This window comes from Triturus cristatus, chromosome 2_1 (genome assembly GCF_964204655.1).
Source record: "Triturus cristatus chromosome 2_1, aTriCri1.1, whole genome shotgun sequence".
NCBI lineage: Eukaryota > Metazoa > Chordata > Amphibia > Caudata > Salamandridae > Triturus > Triturus cristatus.
Window position 1 is genome coordinate 651,057,909 of NC_140581.1, and position 23,424 is coordinate 651,081,332.

A 23,424-nucleotide genomic window follows, 5' to 3' on the forward strand; every position below is an offset into this window, starting at 1 on the left:
TTTTAAAATGCAGCGGTTTAATAGTGAGGAATGTTCACCTTTTTTCCAGGTAGTTAGAAGCTTCCAACAAAGGAACTGTTGGATTTTGACAATTAGTCATTCAGATATTGCTTTAATTTTTTTTAAACTCTGAGGATTGAAACTACCTTCTAAAGATTGTGCCTGTCTCAGTTCCTGAAAATATTTAAAAAATTTCCAGGAAGTGATACAGGTTGGGGTAAAGTTTGCAATTTGCCCTACTAAAAGAGTTATGCCAACCCTCGAAGTCCTTGTTCTTGCACCTCCTAAACAGGTCAAGTGGCAGTGCCACCATTCATTGGAAAATCATGATTTTCTCCTGTGGCCCGCCCGCTTACATAGCCAATCCATATATCTTCAGAATCATTTAGAAGAGGGATGACTTTTTTCCTCATTTTGTGTAAAAAACGAATTGTAAAATTGTATTGTATAATACAGGGGATTCAGAACACAATGCATTTAATTTTCTTAGTTGAAGTTGCAATTTACTGCTTGGCATGTAATCCTCAGCTAAGGATGTTGATTCAATTTTTTCCAATATGCCTGGGCAAAGTGAAAAAATTAATTTTGGTATTTGGGTATCGTTTAACAATAGTATTACTCATTTGCAATTCAAAATCAATTATTTTGCTAGGACTTTTATTTATTGTTGTGTATTTTATAACTAACAACAATTCATTATAGGTTGAGGATTACTTGTCAGGGAATAAACAATAAATTAACGGAATAGTAGTATGATTAATGTTAGCATGCATTGTATAAATTTGGGTGAATGGATTTTAATCTGCCAAACTTCAACCTAAATATACTGTTTTCTAGAGAAACTGCATTACCAAGGGTTGCAAAAACAAGAATATGTTTTTCAGGGTGTTGATTGTCATAAAGAAGAAAAGGTTCATGGTTTAATGACTCTGGATGAAAAACTTGTTATGAAGGCTTCCTTTTTTCTGTTATCAAACAGCTTTTTGTTTTACTTTTTTTGGATACTGTTTTTCTGAAATTATTGAAATGTGATTGCTCAACAATATGACTGAGGTTTTAAATATGCTAGATAATTCTGTGAACAGGAAAACAATATCATATGTTTACAAAATATTGTCCTGCTTTTAATTGAAATAAATGGTTAGTTTTGAGGTTTATTTTTTGTGCAGTTTTTTTAATGTCTTGTTCTTGGATGTGAAGGTTAAATATTTGTCTAAGCTGAAGTTGATAAGTTTTCATTGAAGTTGATAAGTTTTCATCTTCGGTTGTAATGCAAAGAGAATAGATTAAATTTGTTAGTAAATGTCCTCGCCTCACCTCTGTCCACTATCTTCCCTGAGATGGCCCTTAGCGGAGTTAGGAATAGTAAATCTACCCCTAGGCCCTGTGCAGGACGGTTTCTGGCACTTGGTGGAGTTAGGAACAGTAAATCTGCCCCCTTCACTGCCTAGTATGTTCCATGAATACACAAACACAGCACCGAAGAACACACAATCCAATTTACATTCCCTAATCTTTTTCTTCTCTAGTTCTTTTAATTCAGGAACACATCCCAGTACATCATTGTTCAACATAAAAGCAGCCGACATGTGGTTCATCCTCCTCGACTTTTTCAAGTCTGCAACAAACTGAAATATCACTGGTTTATCATTGGATTCACAAGTTAGGTCCCCATCACAAAGGGGGACAAAAAATCCCTCCTACCACCATGGTGTCGGCGAAAAACCCCTCACCGGGACTGGGGAATATCCGATGGTCAAATTACGATACATGTACTGCAGATTCCTTCCGGAGCAGTAGGAAATCACAGAATATCCCTCCGCAATGGCAAAAATGCATGAAACTCTGACCGATTCAGACGGAAAAGCATTTTCCTGAGAACCAAATGCTGATTCCTCAGCAGTATGACCACTGAGCAAATTGTGTTTCAGACAGCGGTGCCGTCGCAATGAACTCCGCGTTATGACTGCCGCGGTCAGACTAGTATAATATAAAAAATAGGCCCAAAGCAAACTCAGCAATTAAAAACACACACAGGTGTTGGTCATTCCTCAGGCGGACACACCCACATTGCTGAGTACAAAACGCACCCCTTACCTGACCAGGATCCTTTGCCAAAACCCAGCATTCTAGGCCAACACAACTGCTAGGAGAGGCAAATTCTTCACACTGCACATCATCACACCAACCTATCACCACACACCAACCCTCATTAAACACACACCTCACACACCTCCTACACCTTCACCACCACATCTACATTTTCCAATGTATTTCTATTATTAACACCCTTCGCCATGTCTCAGAATAAAATGCTACAATTTTCTGAGACGGATTGTCAGTGATGGTAGATGAGATCATAAGGGTTAACCCACAGTTGTTTGGTAACCTAGTTCAACAGACCCCAGTTGACAGGAAGAATCAAATGTGGGAGAGGATAGAAAGCAAAGTAAATGCAGTAGGTACCACCATGCGCACAACTAGTGACATCAGAAAGTGGTGGCATGACCTTAAGACCCGTGTCAAAGAACAGACCAACAGGAACCACCTTGCAGCTCAGAGGGCTGGCGGGGGCCCTCCAATTTCACCACTACCATTCACTAAATGGGAGGAGAAGGTGCTTTCCATCCTGCATCCAGAGAGTTCAACAGGAATACTCCGGGGAGTGCAGACTGGTAAGTAACTGCCAAAAGATCAGCACATTGTCAGGTTATTTTTTAAACACAAATTGAGAAAGCCTGTAACATCTCATTATTACATATGTTGTTTCCACTGCTCCCACCCCATCACCCAATGGACAGCCATTTTACTCCTCAGATCTTGAGCCTACAGGTAGGTAGCAATCTTCCGGGGTATGGGATATGGGATATGGGGACAGGATAACACCACTACAACTCCCACCAGGCCATCTTTCTTCACTCTCAAACAGCATGGAACACTCCCCCACCCCAGAGCCATGTGGCAGGCATCTCACTCCTCTGGTTCACCTAACAGGTAGGTAGTCATCCTAAGCTCTCTTGTCTCACTCTCAAACAGCATGGAACACTCCCCCACCCCAGAGATATGTGGCAGCCACCTCACTTCTCTGATTCACCTTACAGAAGGTAGCCATCTTATGAGGGGGGGAGTGGAGACAGGAGAACACCACTACAACTCCCACCAGGCCATCTTGCCTCACTCTCAAACAGCATGGAACACTCCCCCACCCCAGAGCCATGTGGCAGCCATCTCACTCCTCTGATTCCCCTTACAGGAAGGAAGCCATGTTATGAGGGAGGTGGGTATGTGGACAGGAGAACACAACTACAACTCCCACCGGGCCATCTTGCCTCATTCTCAAACAGCATGGAACACTCCCCCTACCCCTGAGCCAGGTGGCAGCCATCTCACTCCTCTGATTCACCTTACAGGAAGGTAGCCATTTAACGAGGGAGGGGGTGTTTGAACAGGAGAACACCACTACAACTCCCACCATGCCATCTTGCCTCAAACAGCATGGATGTAAAGAAGAATCATGGCCCACTCTATGGATGTAATAGTAGTACCTCAAAGAACCCCAACCCGACATCCATATTATTCCCTAATTTACCTTTCTTGTCCCAGCACGATGAGTAGCTCTCTTCCAGCAAAGTAAGACAGAAAGAAGTTAAGTCTTCCATTGTGGATCCACTACCAATAGAAGGAGGCGGGTACATAAGCAACAGGAACCAATCAAAGCGGGAGGTGGATTGGAGGCGGTGGTCAGAAGGCTGTACCCGGAAGACGCTGAGGACTGCAGCGTGCACGGATGAGGATGGCAAGAGGAGAAAATGCCATCCTACTCGGTTACCCGGGAGCACTGCAGAGACGTCGCCCAAAATTGCGAACCAGGGAGGATACTGACAGCAGCCCCAGAAGCTGCAGAGGAAGACAAGACTCAGGAAGCTTGGAGCAAAGAGTGCTGGTCATGCCCGGAGGCGTAAACTCCCCACCGCAGCTCCAGAGAGGTTTGCGGCTATTGCAGTTCTTGTCGGGGGAGGGAGGGAGAAAGGAAGGGCGTGGGCTCAAGGATAAAAGCAGCAAGCCAGTATTAATATTTAAGTAGATTGCTTACGTCTTTTGTTATTTGTTCTCCTTGATGTTTTCTTTTTCTTTTCTTCTGCGAGGAAATTTTTTGGGGGCAACGGATGGGAAAGTAAGGTCTGTCGCACGTAACTGTAAAGTGAGTGAGACTAAGAACTGAAGCAGAGAAACAGTTAGCTTATAGGGATTTCCACGAAGTAGGAGATAGAAACAATTATAAAAAAGGGCGAATGGTGGAGAGCTGGCATAAAACTAACTCAATTAGGAAGGAGTGGTGATTGAGGTTGCTTCTCTTCCCTCCTCTTCGCACATTCTCTTCTCTACCACCTAAAAACTGCCCCTGAAGGAAGTGGCCCTATTAGGGTCACCCAGGTCACTAATGACCACCTCCCAGCCTTCCATACTAAATAAATCGGTCAGACAGTAGAGAATACAAACCAATAACTGTTTATTCATATACACTCAGAGCGCAGCCCAATCTGCCCGGTCGCTAGGAGTGCTGCAGTGGGACTGACATCAACAAGCATAATGATACATTATGTAAATTTCGTAACTGGGTTGAAACACACCCACAGTGGAATTTTCCAAGCAGATGCAGCTGGACAGTGAAAAAAAAAAGTTTTGATTCTCATATCTCACACCACCTAATACAACCCAAGGTCGTTTCACCCTATACCCACCACCATACAAGTGGGAGAGGGCCTCTATCTAGTGAGAGAGGTATGCAGTAATATGAACAGTCTATCCATGAGTGAAGCAAAACCTAAACTTTGCAGAAACGAAACATAACAGAGGCCTTTTCTCAGAAATGCAAAAGGATTAGTTTCGTTTGTGGTTCAAAATGACGCCAGAATAGAAAATGGTACTGTGGCTGCTAACTTTACATATGCAATGAACAAACACAAATATTTCTATTCTAACAACCCTTCCAAAGATTCACAGCTCTCGTAAGAAAAGAGTGCTATCAAGCCCTCTTGGGTGTAGTGACGGTGACTATCCTGTGCAAGAGCATATTAAGGGCATGACATTTAACGTTTTTTCTCCTTGTCTTCTCTCATGCTCCCTGGGAGTGAGCCACCACGGAAATATGAACACATAATAAAGGAAAGCAGAAGAACAGTCTTAAGAAGAGAGGAGAGTCAAAGCCATCATCGCCCATCTCACAAATCAATACAGTCTTCATGTTGTATATCACTCCTATACAACTATTGACTGAATTCCTTTAAGTAATAAAACAAAACTGCCAAAATTGATAGACACATCCGGCCTCCCAGATTTGTTTTTTTGCCCATCCCTCTGACATCTGGTGTCAAAAGTGGGATCTGAGACAGTGGAGGCTATTGTGCATAAGATGGCAGTAGGCCAAGAAAAACTAGGAAAGATTATTAAAAACATTTCTAGCTGTGGCCGAACAAGAGAGAGAGAGAGACTCCATAAGACGTTAACTGAACAAAGCCAGTCTCAAGAGGTTGTAATTGGGAAGTTGGCAGATGCACTCAGCCAGCAGTGGTCCTGCAAAAGTATGTTGGTGACTAGGACCCAGACTTTTTCTTCTCAAACTTTGAAAGAATGGCAAGATTTGCAGCTTGGCCTGCTGATAAATGGGGACAATACTTAGGACTGCTCCTATCGGGTGACCTCCAGGCTGCTTACCAAGCTGCCAATCCACTAGGATTCACCCCCTATGAAGAGATCAAAAAGAGCATCCTGGAATGGTTGGTGGTGGATGATGAAACTTACTGAATTAGTTTGCGACAAATCAAGGATGGGGCTCAAGAAACCCCAAGAGCTTAATACTACAGCGTCAAGGATATGGCTGATAGGTTGTTGAAACCCTCAACATCCACCAAGGAAGAAATAGTAGAAACAGTGTACCTAGAAGAGTATCTCTCTTCCTTGCACACCCACAAACAATGGTGGGTCCATCAACATTCCCAATCGACCTTAGAAAGAGCCGTGGAAATAGCCAGTGCCTACTACTGTGCACAGGAGATAAAGAAAGGTGTGGAAACTCCCAAGTGGGGATCTGACCAAGGGCCAAAAGACTGCCACCCCAAAAAAAGTGGAATCTGTCACCATAACGCCAGGACCTATCGCCCCACCACCATGACCCCCTCTATCCCACTAGGGACCCCAATGTTTCAATTGTTGATTATATGGGAATATTGCATGCTCATGTCCTCAAAGAGAAGAACCAATGAATATAGGGTTGATGAAAGTACTATATAGCACCCAGGCAGGGCCAGTACCCCGTTATCATCACCAGGTCACTATCAATGGAGAATCCCGCAGGCTTTAGTGGACACTGGTGTGTACAGAGGGGCACATTCTCAAGGAGTTATCGCTGGGTTATCGGCACTTTAGAAGGAAGGACTAAATGAAGGCTGGATAACCCCACAGGAAAGTGCTTTTCTGCGAACAACCCACCCGGTAATGCCGTATTTCTACACATTACCTAAAATTCATAAGACCCAAGGACCTACCCCTGGAAGACCCATAATATCGGGGATTGGATCCATGCTAGAACCTTTATCTACCTTTGTAGATTTTTTTCTAAGACCACTAGTGAGACAGATGCCGACCTATCTTCAAGATACCAAAGACGTACTCCGTCTTCTCCCTACAGTAGACTTTGATCCAGAACAAGATCTCCTTGTTTCTTTTGATGTCGAATCCCTTTATACATCGATTCCACAAGACGAAACACTGGGCACCATTGCTTCAATTCTGAACGATGCTAACTTGGATTCCATCACTCCGGTCCATTGTATTAAGGGCCCAAGCACGACTAGCAATGAAAGAAAATTTCTTCATATATGAAGACAGGATCTACTTACAAATCTCAGGCACGAGCATGGGAAGTGTTTTTGCGCCGAGTCTGGCGAACCTCTATGTTCACAGGTTCGAGCAAGAACACATTCTCAATGAGGATAACCCCTTCCATGAGACTATTAGACTATGGAAGAGGTATATTGACGATATCTTGGTGGTATGGAGAGGTAGTTTGGAATCAGTTGAACTCTTTCAAGAATGGCTGAACACACGTAACGCCTTTTTGAGGTTCACCCTCGAAGCACACAAGACCAGGATATCCTTTCTGGATCTGTCTATCTTTGTAACACCCAATGGCCTAGCAAGCGAACTTTATCGCAAACCAATGGCTCGCAACTCTCTGTTGAGATATGACAGCCAGCACCCTGAAGCCTTACGTGATAATTTACCGTTTGGGCAATTTTTACGTCTGAGACGTAATTGCTCGACTCTTGATCGATACAAACAACATGCTAGTGATCTCTCTAACCAACTATCAGTAAAATTATATCCCAAGAAACTGATTAAAAATGCATGCAAACGTGCCATGAACAACCATAGAGATGCGCTGCTTGAACCCAAGCTTGAAAAACCTCAACTAGAACGCCTTACATTTGTCAATACCTTCAGCACGCTTACGAATGGCATCCAGAAAAGCATCCGTAAGAATTGGCGTATCTTGAATACATGCAATCAAAAAATTCCAATGCCTCTCTTTGCCTTCAAAAGGGGTCAGAATCTCTGAGATAAATTGGTCAACACTCTTACCAGGGAGCGAGAACCACAAACACAGGGGACTCTGTGGAATCTACCAGCTATACATGGCCACTATCCTTGTGGTACTGGTGCAGTTTGCCCGCAAACTAAACATTCTAAAACAATCAAGATAGGTACAACCAGGCCATGGATACAAAAATCCTTCACTAACTGCAATAGTGAGAATTTGATCTACTTACTACAATGTCCATGCCAATTCCAGTATGTGGGTATGACAACCAGCAGAGTTAAACTAAGGATGCAAGAGCACAAGAGCACTTTCATATGCAGAAAGACCAACACAAGGCTCACTCGTCATTTAGTTGAAAAAAAATCATCAGGCAGATGATTTCACATGGACGGTCCTAGAAAAGCCATTTATACCGTCTCATACCACTGACAAGACCAACTTTCTTTTCAACAAAGAACAACGATGGGTATTCAAACTGCGGAGTGACCAGCTTGGTCTTAATGACTCGATCCCATGGACCGTTTTACAATAGTCTATGCTGGACATACATTAGACACTGCTGCAGGTGCATTTCCCTTTATATGTCAGACAAAGAGGTCTTGTGCACACTAGGGACTATAATTAGGTATAGGGGCTAGTCGTCCTATCGATCAGTGTTTATCCAGAATTACGAGTATAAATCCATCTGCTTTAGACAGACACTGGTTTCCTTATTAACATCTTTGGGTACCTGGTGTGTGTTGGTATCTATTAAGTTTTGGTACCAAATTATTTGAAGGACTAGTCCTGGCTGTCAATAAAGTTATGTGTATGCCATGATTTGCACAACATGATGGGTCCTTTAGCCCATTTAGATGACAACATGAATCAGATATCTCATCATGTTTCCAGTAGATATAGGTGAGATTTTCCAATGCGATCTCTTTGAACTAGTGTGCTTTGCATACACCAGAGTTAGGTATCTGGCATTTTTTGTCAAATTATATATATTTTTGTCCCACTAATACGATGCACTTTCAAGTACGATCATTGTATGCATCGGTGGCATTAATAGCTTGATTCCCTCCATCTATATACTACGCACACGTTTTCAATGTTGGTGTCAATAAGGTTTTCCACTACATGACTACTAGTTTTTGAAAGAACTACCATTCACATCTGTTAATACTGGAATGTGAATGTTCTAACCTTTAAACGTGATTGGATATACAACCAACGTGGACAACGTCATTAGCCTGAGACCGCACCGATATGTTTCCTTAAAAAGTATTTTTGCTTTGCAATCATGGTGTATACTTGTGCTGTCTTAAGTCGTGAGAACACTTCCGTGCTAGCCACGTGCAGATTCATAATTAAAAAAATTCCTTATGGCTTGGCGCTTGTCTTTATATCCTCCAGCGATATCGTGGTCTGTATTGCTCCAGTCGATAAATATAACAGAAACTACCATTCCCTTGAACAATGATGTCATTCTGTAGTCCTAGTTCAGCGATCTGATTGGCATTGGATCTCACGCTATGAGCACGCTTATAAACACCACCTGATCGGAACCTCGGCACCTCCCACAAACCCAGGGTAGTCCGAGCCACCGACAGACAGGTGAGTGTTTGTAGTTTGTATCCTGTATAAGCGTTCTGGTGTACCGTTTCACCTACTCGCCTTTATCACACGAGAGTCCCCCTATTGATCAAGGCACGCCGTATGTTCGAACTACATTTATTATTTTTTATTGAAAAAATCATGCACGAGCGGCTATCGGTATTTCTATGTCCCCGCTCCTTATCTAGTGAGAGTTACTCTTACCCCACCTAGCCTGTTACGCTGCAATCTACATGCTCACGCGTTACTGAATTGGGGTTGATTGCCCTAACAGAGATAGTCTATTCACACTTCCTTTATCCCCAAGACATTGTTCTCACGCTGTTTATCTCATGTATAGGCAAAACCTGAACGCTTTAACTCTTTCCATCCCTTTCCAGATAGTTGGTACATGCTACCACAGTAGGTACCCACAGTCGAGATAGAGATCTCAATTGTGTCTTCTTTCTTCTTTTGTTTTTCTTGTTTGTCTCCCCAAGAAGAGTACGGACATTTCTCACCAGAGAAGGTGATAATTCACGAGGCAATAGTTTTACATGAACGTCTGGTTGACATAATGTAGTCAAGACGACCAATAAAAGCATTGTAGCATACTTTTGAAGAAGTACACAGGACTCTTCATACGAGTATTGATCCACTCTTATATCTGAATTTCCTTTAGAGCGGGGTCTCCTATTCCTGAGTTAGTGACCAGGCGAGGTGAGGTCTGTATCTCGAATGATGCAGGTGAGTGCACTGTTTATTAGTTTAATTTCGGTGCGCCAACATAAAACAGTTATCAACACATAAGAATCGCTCAAACGCTGCGATGTCTAGACTTTTTAGGAACTTATCACACCATATCCATAAGACCATAAAAAAACTATTTTTTGTTTACATATTTATTTATTTCAGGAGTGAAGATTACCCTGCTCATTCGGAGATCTCATCACCCAAGGTTGTACGTTTTGACAATTTTGTTTTACACATTTTATACATTTTGTCAAATTTCACTTTTTGCAGTAGCCAGTTTTGATATATTGGTCCTGAAGAAAGCCGGGCAAAGTTCCACTTAGGCTGAAACTAGTCAACCCATTGTGAAGCAACCTATTTGTTCAAAGTTGCTTAAAGATATTTTTAATAGGATTGGCATTGAGATGGTGATTAAAGGCTGTTTCTCTCTTTCCCAACTCCTTTTTAAATGTCACTTGTTTGCACTGCACTAATATCATTTCCATCAAGCAAGAGAAAATTCACTTATTGGTCAGTCGCTTTTTTGCTTGTTTTCCTCCTTCTTTGACTTGACTTTGTCTTGTTCGGTTGCAATCTGTTGCTACATGATCCCCCTCAAGGCTTTGAGGAGCAGTAGCTAAAATTGAAGGATTACCAGATGATGACACTGGCCTCTCTTGGCAGTTGATGGAAATCCTGTCAACATTATGCGAATCCATCTCTTCTCACTGTCAGTGTTCCTTCACAGTAATTGTCACTGGTAGGATAGCTTATTTTGGTGCTACTTGTTTGGTTGATCTGTTCCTTAAGGTTTTTTTCCCCATTAGACCACCAGTTCCCTCTGTATGTGTGTTAAAGAATTGGGGAGTGGAACTGAAGATTGGTCGATAAACTTTCCCTTAGACCCTATTTCTCCCTCCTGGAGTAGTGTATGAGATTATCGGCACTTTATCCCAGCCAAAGTCGCGAAAAATATCTCACCCCATTCACAAGCTGGTGTAAACAGCCGATATCACCAGTTTTCCAGCGATAGCATCCTCCAACAACATCGCCACAGATGGCCCCGGCAACTATCGCTAATGAGATGCAGAGTAGGCGTTACCGTGCAAAAAGCCGAGACAACACCACACTGCAACATTCTCAACGACCAGCCAGATCAGTGATAAGATCACTAAACATGCGATAAGGCACATTAGCAACAGGAAACTAACACCTGCTCCGACCTTGTGCAAAGTCGGACTACAACCTGCACCAAAAAAGAGAGCCCAGCCCAGAGCCACACCTGAAGAACAAAGATGCCATAGAGCCACTGAATATGCGTGCCGGACACCCAAGAGGGCCACAAAACCTACCGCCACCACCCCTAGGACTACACCCCACCCCCACCACCCAGGCCTCACCCCGGGCACACCCCACCTCCCCCGGACCAAGACACTGCACATCAACGGCACGAAAACATGAACAAAAGCATCCGCCTGATGTCGCACAATTGCAACAATCAACATACATGTGAGCACGAATGCTGCAACTGTTGGGATCCCTGCCAATGGCAGTGTTGCGAATCAGTTTCCGTCTGAGTTTCTGTCTTGCCTACGTCACCTGCGTCAAGCCCTGGTTCCACTGTCGATCATGCACATTCGAGAGGCCCATGGAGGTCTGCCTATCCAACGCAACGGTAGCTGAATTGGATTATGATGCACTGATCTCTGGCATGTGTTGGCAGTTGCACATGGGAGATTGCACACCTCCTCGTGTGCAGTGACCACATCGAGGCACTCCCCTATTGGGCTGTGTTGTGAAACAAGGAAACGGAGTTGAATGAGCACATCTGCCTCGACCAGTTAATGAATTAGCTCAGAACACATTGCACATGAGGCTGCACTGGCATTCTGGCATTCATGCACGAGTAACTACGTTCCTGCAGCCACATCGGATTGTCACTAGGGGTGGGCATAATTTGCGTAATTGTCCTATGCAAAATTCTGCAAAACGGCAAGTAATCTCCAAGAGCACGCAGAATTTTGCGTGCTCGCGGAGATTTTGGGCTGACTAATGCATTACTGAATTTGAGCTTCAACTCGGGCACCTGCTTTATTTATATCTGTAAGTGCTTCTTGTTTAGGTTTAGTTTTTGTGACAGGAGCATCATGCCAGAATGAATCCTGCCCTGCATATTGATCCACGAAGATGCCACCTTTTTGTGCAATACCTCTACTCAGCTGGAGTACTTTCTACTGGCTGATCAGTAAGTTCTACCTCGTTGGGTAAATGTAATGTAGGAAGACGTTGCATACCGGGGGTGTGTGTGCGGTGGGGCCAAATGGGCGGGCTTCGAGGCAGGTACACAGACTCTAGTGCACTCTGTCTCTTGGGCCCAGTTTTACCTTCCGGCACCCTGTGCTCCCACCTTGCTCCCAAGTTCTATCTAGTGCTCTCTGTCTCCTGGGCCCTGTTTTACCTCACGGCGCCCGTGCTCCCGCCCCGCTCCCGGGCTCAATGGCAGGGCGCTCGGCTCACCTGGTGGGGATCTTGACTCGCAGGTACCGATCCACGGCGATGGCCAGCAGGGCCAGCATGGAGCTCTGGGTGAGGATGAGGCAGGTGCAGGCCACCATCAGGCAGCTGTAGAAGTCCGTCTGGAGGCCGAAGCTGATGATGATGTCCAGAGGAATAACGAGCGCTCCCAGGGTGATGTCTGCCACAGCCAGGGACACGATAAAGCAAAAAGTGGTATCACGAAGGGCTTGGTTCACGGTCACTGCCCAGATGACCAGCACGTTGCCCAGCACAGACACCATGGCGATGAGCACCTCGATGGCAATGTAGATGGCTTGGGATACGGGGATCCCCTGACACATGCTGCCCTGGACCAGAGGGAACTCCCGGGGGGACTGCCAGCCTCAGCCATGGAGTGCCTGCAAGCGCATGGCACGGGTGCTCAAGGTGTGTCCGGCAGGCCGCGGGCAGTGCCCTCAGCACCGGCTTCAGTTCTTATGGCATATCCAGGGAACTCCCTCTCGCTCCTGAGAGAATTCTAGGGCAGTGACCAGTTGCGGTGCCCTGGACCCTCGCGGGTCTCCTGGCAGCGTAAAACTGGAACTACTGTACAGAGCTTTACCGGGGCAGCTCACGGGTTTTCGGGGCACCCTGAGCACGCAGGTCAAACTGGCTTCAGGGCACTTCGAGTGCAGCTGAGCAGGACTTCAGGGAAAGCCGACACTGTATCCCAGAGACTTTAGGTAACCACACATGCAGCTGAGGCAAGATGTCAGCACGATGACAGTGCAGCTGAGCAGGTGTTCAGGGCATTGAAGAAGTGCCGCTCAATAAGACTTGACATCATCACAAGTGCAGGTGAGCAGGATCGGGGCACACTGAGAGGGCAGCTGAGAAAGCCTCAGGGGCAAGAGGTGTAGCTGAGCAGGGCCTCTTCAGGGTAGATTAAGTGCTGTTTTGAAAGGCTTCACAGTGCGGTGAGAGAGCAGCTTGGTTGCTTCAGGGCACACGCTAAAATGAGAGTGCAGCGCAGAAGGGCTTCAGTGTAGGTCAAAGTTTGACTCTTGAGAACTTCAGGACACAGCAACTTCTGCTCAGAATGGCTCCATGGTGCGATGAGAGTGTGTCTGAGTGAGATTTCCGCGCGTCACATGTGCAGCTGAGCAGTGACAGGACTCGGTGACACTGAAACTGAGTAGGTCTTCGTGCACCAGAGCCGATGGGGAGGAGTTGAGGCAACGGCGAGATATGCATAAGCGGGTGACTTTAGGGCACCATCACATGCCTCCTGTTTATAAAAGGTCACTTAGAGCGCGATCTCAGCAGCAGCTTTATTTATATCTGTTAGTGCTTCCTGTTGAGGTTTAATTTTTGTGACAGGAGCATCGTGCCACAATGAATCCTGCCCTGCGGACTATTTATCCAAGAAGATGCCACAGTTTTGTGCAATTCCTCTACTGTACTCGCCCACAAATTCTGTCCCGCTGCCATTCGCAAAACTTTTGGCAATTCCGCGTGGAACGAGGAATTGACAAATGTTCACAAATTCCACGAGCAGAACAGAATTTCCGCCCACCCCTAATTGTCACCCACAGCACAGGTCCCAAAACCTTGTTGCATCGTGGGGAATGCTCACATATCCCACCACTACAGATGACATGTCTGCCTTCGTCTGGACTCTAAATGCATGTGCGTGGCACTACGCGTATGTACACACACACCTGTGCAAGGTGATGCAGTTCCATGGTCGGAGCACAACAGCGTTGTTTGGCAATGTTAACAATTCAGACACACTGCTGGGGGTAGAGCACACACATGACAATGTCGCACGACATGTGACCTTGTCGGACCCTTTCACCTGATTACTGTCAGCAGAGCAGACAGTTGGCGCAGTCCGGTGGCAGAGCACTATGCAGACCCCATGGGCTGTAAGTCGTGCCCCCTCACACGGGGCAATCAGCAGACGCCAAACAACACATGACTCGTCCAGCAAGGCAAGGTGGGCTGAGACCGTTGCCATCCATAATGATTGGTGTTCAGCTCTGCCTCCCCATTTCCTGCATCTCGAAAGGTTCCCATGCTGCGTGCAAGTGTCTTAAGCATGTCCCTGCATATTGTGGCCGTTGCCTTGACCGTACTGACACGCAAATGCCAATAAAGTCTACGCAACTTCACTGGTGTCTAACTGTGATGAGTGTTGATAAGATTGACCACTCATGTGCCACAATGAGCATTGTCCCTACACAGGGATGGTCTGACTGACGCATGTACAATGGAGGTAGGTCCTTTTTGAAAGCTTCACCTCTGTGAGCCATACATTGTTTTGGGATAGTTGCTGGCAGACCTGTGCACTTACGTGTCTTCAGCAATGTGAGTACGGTGTCCAACCTCTGACCATGAGGAGCAATGTCATATATCATAACAGAATGTGTCCACACAGATGTGTGTGAGTAGGTATGCAACGTGAAGTTCTGTTGTCACTTGTGATGTAGGACACCACTCCTGGCCTGCTACCGATTTGGTCATTCCTACACACAGCCCTATTCAATACATGGACGTGTGCCTCTCTTGGGGGTTTGTGAGATTGCTGTCAATGTGCAATGGGGACGCAGCTAGTACTCACCTTCACAGTCATCCAATTGGCCATGTGTCTCAGGGATAAACATGCCCATTGATGTCATTCACCAGGGTGTACCTTCTTGTGCAATCATTGTCCCTACATCCAGCCATACTTTCATACATGAGTGAACATAGTCACAACACATCTGTGTGATTTTGAATGTTTTATTCACATTCGTGTGAATGACGGAGCTGGAGTCGTACATGGTCATCCAAGCCCACATAACACGGGAGCCCAGTGGTGGGCCAACCAGAGTCCTTTGGGGATTGAAAAGTGATTGGGAAAAGGGGAGTGCAGTCCGCAGCAGGATTGCTATGTAATTGTCAAGCAGTGAAGATGTGGCAGTCCATGTCGGGGTCTGGGTGGATGTCGCAGAGTAATCCTGGATACAGTGGGAGGTGTTGTCTGAGGGCATGATGCATAGGGCTGAACCAAGCAGGAACAGGCCATCCGGCAGTGATGGATGCTACTACCTCCTTTCTCACACAGTAATTACCATCCACATCTTACTCCTTTGATACTTCTTTGGTGTCCAGTGTGTCCGGTGTGTGTGGCGGTGTAATGGCTGCATCACTGGGTGCCAATGACACATCAGGGTGTGAAGGTGATGGGGCTGCATCACTGTGTGCCACTGACACATCAGGGGTCGGAGGTGGGTGTTTCTAAGTTCCTGCTGCACTTATCTGGGACTGACTCAGTGGCAGCAATGGCAAGATGATGAACTGCAGGGCATGGAAGATCCCAGCTAAATGTCGCTGGTGTTCAGCCGTGGCAGCCCTACTTCCAGCCTGCATCTGCTCCATGGTCTCCATTGACCTCTGCATCTGTGCCAACTCTGTGCTGTCATCGCTGGTGCCTGTCTGACTGGACAGTTCCTGTATCCGAGTAATGGCCCCAGTGAGGTCAGCCAAGGATTGTCGGTGAGCATGGTGCGGACAGGGGGTGTCCGTAAGGGACTGTACATGGTCCCTAATGAGACTAAGACAACCACGTATGGCTTCGAGTTTGGCTGCCATGAGTTCGAAACCCACCCGCAGCCGATCCGCCAAATTTACCTGGCAGCCCAACACACGGCGTTGAAATTCCATGTATTGTTCGTGGGGGTTCTGGGAGACAGCCGTAGTGGTGTGTGTTTCCTGATGTGTGGTCTGCGCAGGTAGTGGGGTCACCTCGAGGCAGCTGGCCTGCCCTGCTCCTGGGGGTGGGCTGCGGAGGCTGTCCATTATCCGTTGGGGGGTGTCTTGACATATGTGCAGGTTGTCCTCTACATCATCAATGATGGGGTTTGTGGCCTGCTCTGTAGTCAGTGTTGATTGTCCCTCTGCAATGTTCAGGCGAGATGCAGGTTAACAGAGTTTCCCCTGTATATTGACTCTTGGCAGATATTTACATACAGCCTGCATGACAATGCACATTGGGACTGTTTTGGTGGAGCTGGCTATTTAATGGCAGACAGTGGGATTTTGAAAAACCTGTTGTGTCCTCTGTCCTGTGGTGTAGGTGTTGCACTTTGTACCACATTGCCACCATTGCTGATGTTCTGTGATTATGATGTGTGTATGCTGCATTGTGGGGGAGTTGCCCCTGCAGCTCTGATTTCGTGTACCCTTATCCCTTTGAGGTGGTGTGCCTTTCGGGGGCTGACATGTTAGCGATTTGGGTCATATGTCCTCTTGGACAGATTTTGTGGCCTTGTGCATTGTTTGCCTGCTGCCTGTATTGGACGGCATGTGTTGTGGGTGCAAGTGGGTATGTCAGAGTGTGACCTGTTCCTTTATGGATGTGTTCCGCACTGGGCCCCCACCATGTCGAATTGTGCACCATATCATGTATATTGGCTGCTGCCATGCTATCGGTCAAGCAGTGTCACTTGCATAGTCAGTGTGGCTCACACAGCCACTGAGTTTCTGTATTCATCACATGTGTATGGCTGGGTTGTGTCGGTGATCTGGAGGGGGTTCATGTGTGCCCATAGTGGACGGGGGCCTACTTGGTGTTCTTATGTGTGCTGCAGTGTGCCAAGGGTATCAGGGAGATGTTCCACAATCATTGTGGGTGTGCAGTGTGCTGCACATAATTGTGCATGCATGCCATTGGGCCCATTTCCCCCGTCCCCCAGTCCCTGGTGGTTACTCACCCTGTTGCTGTTGGGTCAGGTAATTTTGAGCTGTGTCCATGCCCCCAACTCCTGCTACCGTCTCCACACTAATGACTGTGGCCACCATTTGCTCCAGCTCATCCAGGTCCTCCTGTGGCACAGGCGGCCCACCTCCAGTCACCCTTGCTGGCGGAGAGCTTCTCCTTGGTTTGGCTGTGCACTTCATGCCAGCGCCACTTGACCTCCTCCATTGACCTCCTCGACACTCCGACTGCATTGACTTTGGTGACGATGGACTGCCATATTTCCGTTTGGGTTGCCAGTGCCGCAAGTGGAGGTGACAAACAGTTGTTGATGGTGTTCTATCACCTCCGTGACGATGATGTGGTCTTATTGAGCTCTGAACCCAGTCTTCCTCTTCCTCTTCTCCTTGCCCTTCCCCAAACACGGGGTTCCTGGCTGGTCCTCTGTGGGGCTTGTGGGGTTCGGCTTGTCCTCTGCTCTGGGTCCGGGTGCATCCATGGTGCTACACAGCATGAATAGTTTTTTTTTTGTTTTTTTTTTGCTTTTATGGTTCATTTTACCGCATGAGGTGTTGGAATTGCAGGCCTGTCACTGTTTTTTGCTGATTTTGGTATCGCGCTTTGTGGCATCGCAACTTTTTGGGCATTTGTGTTATGCATTTTTTGTTTGTCGCGTTGGTTTTTACGCGGTCATTAGATGCGTTATCATGCTGCTATCGCATGGTGCCACCGGGTTGGGAATTGGACGTTAAGACAGTGTTATTTTCTCACGATGGACTGCAATATGCAAAGTTGCATTAAGCTTAATTTGCAATGGTTAATACATGTTCTTGAGAATATCCCCCAGAGTGTTATGCAGCCTCAGGCAGTCCCTGGGGGAGTACGATCTGTGACCGACATGGTAAATGGTGCATAGAGATCATAAAAAATACCCCACCACTGAGGTACAAATTCAACATAAACCCTCTATGAAACATATATCCTTGTGGGTGGGATTAATTCCCAAGTTTCCTGAGCCCCTAGTACTGGGAAGAGACTATCCCCACATGAATAGTGTAGTCCAGGATACCTGGAAATAAAGGAAGTAGTGGAGGGAAACAGCCCCTTTTTCTCAGGTATCAGAAAAGGAATGCCTGTAGGGAAAATCCTGGAAAAGTCGAAGGCATGGTGACTTCACACTTATAGTGCAATGGTGTGTTGATACTCCGTCCCCATGACCCCTGATACTGTGGACAGGATGTCTTTTGCAAATTGTACACGTACGATCATGACTGGGCCATGTCACACTTTATGCAACACTTCCCTGTGAGGTGTTTAGCAATCTAGATCAGACTTAGCATGTTGACGTGATTGTGATGGACCTTGTCTACTGTGCTCATGGTGCATGTAAGTTATGTATAGATGTATTCAGGTAGACAATGGAGATGAGGGGTGTCTGCCCACGAGCTCAAGGCATGTTTCTGCATTGGTCAATGTTTATCTGAAATCACCTTAGACATATCAGAGACATGTATAGTGTAGACACAATCCTACCATTGTGCTAATTGTTAAGTGTGGTTCACATGTGTATGTACTGTTTGGACATTCACTTGAGACATGCAGCAGAGTATTATGATGGCATGCCAGTGTCAGTGTACCATTTGCCTAAAGGGATGTCCTGTGAAATCATAATGCTGAAAATCATACTCTATGAACTGACTATTTCAGCCATCTAATTAGTGCACCATAATATTTTGAAATAAACAGTCATATAGATCAATTGTACCCATGACTGCCCTTAGCCTTCTCACATTACTGATAGAATGTTGTGTCATGTACATGACTGTACCCTCCATATCACATGATGCAACCCACTGAGACAGGACTCAAAGGTGTCTGTAGTGTCAGACACAGTGAGCATTTATCAAAGGTTTCAATTACTGTTTAATGTCTGTCATGGTCACTCATATTACGCATCACAGAGGATGTCCATGCTCAGCCTGATCTAAGTGGCCAGCCTCATAATGTTAATGTAATGACCAGTTAGTATGGCCATCCTCACAGACATTACCATTGTACCCATTACTCTTGATCAGAGGGTTATTTGTGAGATGGGCTAGATGACTATGCTATTTATGTATCATGTGTGGTGTTGCTTTCAGACTGACACACAAATGTCCACTAGATATTAAAGTAAACCTGCACTACAGCTCAAAGTCCATCAGCGCAAGGCCATATGTAGGGCCATCACCCGGAAGGTCTGGCCCCTTGGGGTCTCCAACCGGCAGAGTACCCACTGCCACAAGAGGTGGGACGACATCTGCCACCTCAGCAGAAACGTTGCAGAGATACAACTGGGGATAGCCCCTCGAACTGGCAGGTTGGCGTGCTGGACCTTGACCCCACTAATGTCCAGCATCCTGGCGGTGACCCAACATGAGCTGGATGGACGCTTGAAGGCCCAACAGCAGCAAGTTGGGGGTAAGTATTGGTCCGAGTGAATCTTTGTGCATGACTGACCAACTTAATTCCAGACATCATAAACACAGGAAGGTAAGCGATGTCTCATGTGTAATGCTATTTTTAGATTTTTGGGGGGTCGATGATTGTCATATGGAGCCATCAGCATCCAAGTGTTTCCATATTAGGTTTCATTGAGCTGATCAGTGTCAGCCCAAATGTCCTTTCCATAGTTGCAGATTACATCTTGGAAATGATGTCTGACCTGACCCATTTAGACACATGAACGTAGGTCTGTGAATTGGCTATCACAGTACCATTGTTATCATTGTGTGTGCAGTGTGGCTCACAAACTCTTGTTACTCATGGGATGGTGTGGTTGTGGCTTACGTTATGGCCACTTAAGCACTCAGGGTGCCATGAGTTTCTGCTGTATAAACTTGATCCATGTGTTGTGTTAAGCCAAATGATACAGATAACAGCATCCCAGAACAACCTTCACTTGCCTATCAGCAGCATGGCATCAAAATACTGTTTTGGAATACACATTCACACCAGCTGCAATAATGCACTGATGGTGTAGATGGTAAAGAGTAGAGTTCTGTCTGAGCTGATTTATTTTAGACATTGTGTACATGCAGATATGTATTTGTGATGAACAGACAGTGTAAGGTGGATGCTAAGGAGCAGAAAGTGGGTGCAGGGTGAAAGTGTTTTCCCGTAAGTGTTGACATGGTTGTATGGGATCACGGTGTTTCAAAATTTGTAATGGGGCAACAGTTATGTGTTGAACCTTGCGAGAAAGTGAGCCTAGGTCACTCTGACTGGCAGTGCTTACTGTGTGGGCATTGAGGATGTGTGAACATATGCATCAGTGGCGTTAAAGGTGTGGCTACTGATTTGCATAACTGAGTGTGCTGTGGAGAAATAGATGTACCCTGTGTGTCAGCAGTCAGCCCAACATAGGTATGTCAGACAACAGACAAGGTCTTTGGCCAACATTCCCTGTCCATGTGGAGGCCACTCTTACATTCCAGCATATATGCTTTTTGCTGCCTTTTGTCCTTCAAGGCTTGCACTGACATTGTCAGATGAATGCCTTAAGATTTCTAAGCACATGAAGGGCCCTAGACTGAGATTGCCCAGACAGGCCAATGTGCCTTGGACATTGTTCACAATTGGACATGTGGCTTACTTACTTTTAAACATTCAACATCTAACACATATGAAGTCCACTGATGTGTCTATAACAGTTTCACCATGTGACAATGGACAGCAGTGTTCATGATGAATGGAGGCGTAACTCAGGTGTGCAGTCCACTTGCAGCTCTGTGATGCGTTGGGATTGAGAATCCACTGATCCAAAGTCTGTGATCTGCATGACAAGCAGATGTTAGTGTATGCATGTAAGGACATTTCTCTATTTGTTTGTTACTGTTTGAATGTGTGGTGGGTGAACACTTCCATCCTAACTTCAGAGGGGCACTACGTCATTGGATGTGTAGCTCTTTTGCAAGCAAGCATGTAGGTGTGGATATACAAAATTTAATGTGAGATTCATTTGATTGGCACTGGCTATGGTATTTGCCATTGTCAACACACCATGTTGCATGGATGGAGACACAACATGTGTCTATACATCAAGTTGACATATCAAAAGATCTGCAGATACAGCCAGGACTTGTACACGTACTTTCATGTTCTGATGTGTTACATTCAGTTTTTTGTCTACATATTTGTGCCAAGGCCACTGTATTAACCATGTTTCTCTGTCTGTTACAGCATCTGCCAAGTGCAGGGAAGGAGAGGGTCATGGCACTATTGGGGAAGCAGCTGGCATGAGTCTTCCGTGTGATTTCAGTGACATGGAGGGGACCAGTGCCTCAGAAGGGGACAGGAGTGCCCAGGAGGAGACAGGAGCGGAAACTCCAAGCAAAGCATCTTCTCATTCCAGTGGTGACTTCATGTTGTTGGCAGACACAGGAAGTTCTACTTCTGGATCTCCGTCTGCCAAACCCCGTACTGTGTTCACCGTCCGTGCTGCTCACCAACCTTCTATCTGGGCCCGCTCACCTAAGAAAGGTAGAGTCTCCTTCCCCCCAGTAACTGCAGCCCCTGCTCCTGTCTCCCCTGCTGCCCTCAGTGTGGAGGCCCTAGACGTCCTCTGGCAGATCTCTGTGTGCCAGATTTCAGTCCTAAATGCCCTCCAGCAGCATGGCAACAAGTTGTCACAAGTTATAGCGTTCCTGGAGGGCATTCATTTGGACTATGCTGGCCTGCAGATGTGTGTCCAGTCTCAGCCCTCCACAGTGACAGCAGCCATTTAGAGCTATCAAACTCCCATCCCAGCTCTTGACCCTTCACACTTCCAGTGCCCCCATCTGACCTGAGCACAAGCATGCCATAACACACATGCACCCAAATATCCACACGCAGCACACATCAACACCACTCCAAAAAAAACAGACACATCACACCCACAAAAACATACACATCACCTGGCCATGCACACATGACACCGCACCCACAACACCATCCCAGGACACTCAGAGACATACCCACCGTAAACATGCATTCACGTCTCACACCCCAGATACCTCACCCTCCAAAAGCCCTCCCATCACCACACCTTACGTACCCTGCGTGCACTGGACATCTACCACTGCTGATCCCCCTCCCAGAGTGAAGAGGGCTGGCTTGCGTCGAAAAACTCCCCCCAGCCCCCAGGGGCACCCCTGAGAAGGGTGGCCCCAGCACACATGCAGAGGTAGTCACATAAAAACAGGGGAGAAAGGGTAAAATAAGCAGCCAGGATGATCACACAGAAAACTCAGAAAAACTTGTGAGTTCAGAGCCCCCACCTCCATGTCCTGAGAAGAAGGTGGCTGAGGTGGCCACCTCACTTACCATTCCTGTGAAAGCCCTTCAGGGCTATCGCATTCCCAGAAGAGTCAAGCTCAGTCCTCCCTATATTCTGAGTCAATCCAATCCCTCCTCAAGCCAGCCATCCCTCCCAGAGCCACTACTAAACCTCCCCAAGCCAGCTCTCCCCTTCCCAAAGTCACTACTCTACCTCCCCAAGCCAACCCTCTCCCTCCCAGAGCTACTACTCCACCTGGCCCTGCCAGCCCACCCCAAGACACTACTCACACTACCACTGCCAGCCTCTCCCTCCCCGGTCCAGTGCACCCACTACGCCATCCAGCACTCCCCCTCCCAATTCCAGTCCTCCCCAAGTTTGAGCCAGCCTCCCACTTTACACCCAAACCCCCCACTGAACAGTGCCAGGAGTGCCCATTTGATGCCCCTTTCCTAGGGAGGTTTCCATGGCAGTGATCTGTATGACAAGTTTTCAAGCACACATGTGCTTTGTTTGATTTGGACTGGCACTTTGCCTTGGCATTTTTGCACTCTGTCTGAGAGATGTTGGGGGGGCAAGCATTGGTGTAGTAGATTTAACCTATTTTTACCCTAGAACTGCAGCAAATTATAATGGTTTACATTTTGGCGGGGGTTGGAGCAATAACCCTATTTATCCCGAGAATCCTGTCATCCCTCAATTATTCCAACCTGCAGCCTGGCCCGGGTCTTATGGGGGACCGTCGGGATATTGAACCGACACTTGCCATAGGGTGGCCATCAGGGTTTTAAGCCCAGGTGATGTTCCTGTGCTAAACAAGTTGGGTGAAAGCAATGCCATTCTTCCCTCTCAGTTAGACGAAGCCACTAACCCACCACAGGATATTAACCCGCTCGCAGGAAGACTAAGTGGGAGCAGTAGATAAAGTTTTATAGATCTGACGGAGGGGGCACTAAACACCGAGCCCCGCAGGGAGCC